Source organism: Hippopotamus amphibius, chromosome 3 (assembly GCF_030028045.1).
Source record: "Hippopotamus amphibius kiboko isolate mHipAmp2 chromosome 3, mHipAmp2.hap2, whole genome shotgun sequence".
NCBI classification, from domain to species: domain Eukaryota; kingdom Metazoa; phylum Chordata; class Mammalia; order Artiodactyla; family Hippopotamidae; genus Hippopotamus; species Hippopotamus amphibius.
Genome location: NC_080188.1, coordinates 146,396,433 through 146,399,577, shown reverse-complemented (window position 1 = coordinate 146,399,577; position 3,145 = coordinate 146,396,433).

Here is a 3,145-nt window from a genome sequence, read left to right as displayed (position 1 = left end):
TGCAGTGGCTTCTCCTGTTGTGAAGCATGGGAGTGTGGACTTCAGTAGTTGCAGCATGTGGGCTCAGTAGTTGTGGCACGTGGGCCCTAGAACTCTCAGACTTCAGTAATTGTGGTGCACAGGCTCAGTAGTTGTGGCACTTGGACCCTAGAGTGCACAGGCTTCAGTAGTTGTGGCACATGGGCTTAGTTGCTCTGCGGCATGTGGGATCTTCCCAGACGAGGGATCAAACCCGTGTCCCGTGCATTGGCAGGCAGATTCTTTTTTTTTAAGCTCTTTATTGGAGTATAATTGCTTTACACTGTTGTGCCAGCTTCTGCTGTACAACAACGTGAATCAGCTGTATTTATACATATATGCCCATATCCCCTCCCTCCCACGACTCCTTCCCACCCTCCCTATCCCACCCCTCTAAGTCATAACCAGTCATTGAGTTGATCTCCCTGTGTTATGCAGTAGCTTTCCACTAGCTATCTATTTTACGTTTGGTAGTATATATGTCAATGCTACTCTCTCACCTCATGCCAGTTTCTCCATCGCCCCCCACCCCCTGTGTCCTCAAGTCCATTCTGTACATTTGCATCTTTATTCTTGACCTGCCACTGTGTTCATCAGTACCATTTTTTTAGATTCCATACATAAGCATTAGCATACGGTATTTGTTTTTCTCTTTCTGGCTTACTTCACTCTGTATGACTGACTGTAGGTACATCACCTCACTACAAACAACTCAATTTCATTCTTTTTTTATGGCTGAGTTGGCAGGCAGATTCTTAACCACAAAACTTTTAAGTTTAATTAGGTCTTATTTGTTTATTTTTGTTTTTGCTTCCTTTGCCTTAGGAGACAGATCCAAAAACGTGTTGCTGTGATTTATGTCAAAGAGTGTTCTGCCTACATTTTCTTCTAGGAGTTTTATGGTTTCTGGTCTTACTTTCAGATCTTTAATCAGTTTTGAATTTATTTTTGTATATGGTGTTAGGGAATGTTCTAATTTCTTTCTTTTACATTTTAGCTGTCCACTTTTGCCAGCACCACTTACTGAAGAGACTGTCTTTTCTCCATTGCTTATTCTTGTCTCCTTTGTCATAGATTAATTGACTATAAGTGCATGAGCTTATTTCTGGGCTCTATTCTGTTCCAGGGTATATGTGTCAATCCTTAGGATCTAGTTATATGATGAAAAAACAAAACAGAAACATACAATACTTTCTAAAGCTATTTGAGGGTTTTAAAAATTAAATTTGGAATTAAACTTAATAATTAATATTATTCTCCTATTTCTGCACCAACAATACACTTAAGATGTTCAGCTGTAACTCTGCTTACTCATCTGTATTCTCCCTAGACTGTAAGATGTGGGATGAGAGGGAAAATGTTTGCTAGTTTGCTGTAACATTCCCAAGATTAAATAAGTATTTTTCACATTGTATGATTTAGAAAATATCTTTAAAAATATGAATCAATATACAACAATGTTTATCCTATTTTCCATGTCACTTTACATCAAAACCCTGAGCTGGACAACTGTGAGTCTATGTTGAGATCTCTTCTTTTCTTTTTCCTTTTATTTCAATGAAATTATTTCCTCCCCTTCTGTTCAGTCCCTATAACTACACATTACAGGGCCTGCAAGTTATTCTCCCTTAACTCCATAAATATTCAGGGAAGTCTCAGTAATCAGTGAGGATTTCCAATCATTTTATGACATGTGTCCTAGGAGCAAATTTCTGATTATTTAGATCACAACTGAAAAAACCCACAAAGGAATCTAGAGACTTTCATTCATCCAAGACTTCTAATGTTTTTGTAAGTACCAATTCTCTATATTATTATTATTATTTTTTTTTTGCTTGAAGTACTTAAAGTACTTTTTGGCTTCTTTACATGACTTGAATAAAGTAGAATAGAGAACCAAATGTGCTTCCAAGAACTATTCAAAAATGGCAGCTGTGCATTGTTTTATCTCTGCAGGTGGTTTTGGAAGGTCCTAAGTGGAAAATATATACTGGCTTTCCATGGTATGAAATTGCAAATAACTCCTTAAATTATTATGTGTGCCTGAATAATGTGCCCTGTGAAGACAAGGTTTAGTTAGGGAGATGAACTAGCTGTTACAAAAGAAACAGTATGAAGGATTAGTCACTATAAGACTTGATGATGGACTGGTTGATTTTGTCAATATGGACTAGCCTGTAAGTGGGAAATTATTAGTTTGGGATTTTAAGTTCTCAGCCCAAACATGATAAAAATGGCTTTTATGGATTTTTCAGATCACACTTAAGTTCTCTTTTATTTTTTATAGTACCAGAACATAGCTGTCTGTAAAAATCAGATCATCTAACACTTTTGGTCCCAGAATTAGGAGGTGAGTGAATTAATAACATAGCTGTCTTACATGAAATTTAGAACATTGGTTAGGAAAAAGCATCACCTTTAAATTTCAACTGAATACATATGGAAGGATTTAGATCAGTCTGAGCATTGAGACTGCATACTGGGTATGCTGGGCTTCGTGGCTCTGAAACCAACAGGCAATGGAGTGGGTTAGTATACCAGTCGAAGTGATTGACTCTACATAATGATTATAAAGAGATGTGCATCTGGAATCCAGAAGATTTCCAAGGGGTACTTCATTGTACGTCCTTGTCTAATTAGTGAAGACTTCTGAATCTAATGTAGGTAGGGCTACCAAGAAATTTCCACCAAGTAAATAACCATAAACAACTAAAATGATTTCAGGGCAAGAAAGAGATGGAATAGGTAGTGGAACAATGAAATTAAAAGCACCAACATCTCATGACTAATTTTAGGCATTTAGAAATAGCTAGGCATATTCTTTCCTTTCATTTTAATTGGCATATATTAGCCACTATTTCCTTCTTAAATATTACAAGTAAGATGTGGTGGTGCACCTTTACCTTATAATTTTATCTCTGATTATCATAGAACAGTATATCTCTATTAGGGGGGAAAAACATAACCATCACCCAAAGATGGATATAGTGATTGATTCAACTGTGGCTCTCTACCTTGAGGAGAGAGTTTCAGGACATCTTCATGTAAACGAGGAATGGGTTGTGTTATTTCAGATCGACGCATGCTATTGTTGATTTTGCCATTGTTCAAAAGTTAAAATATAAGT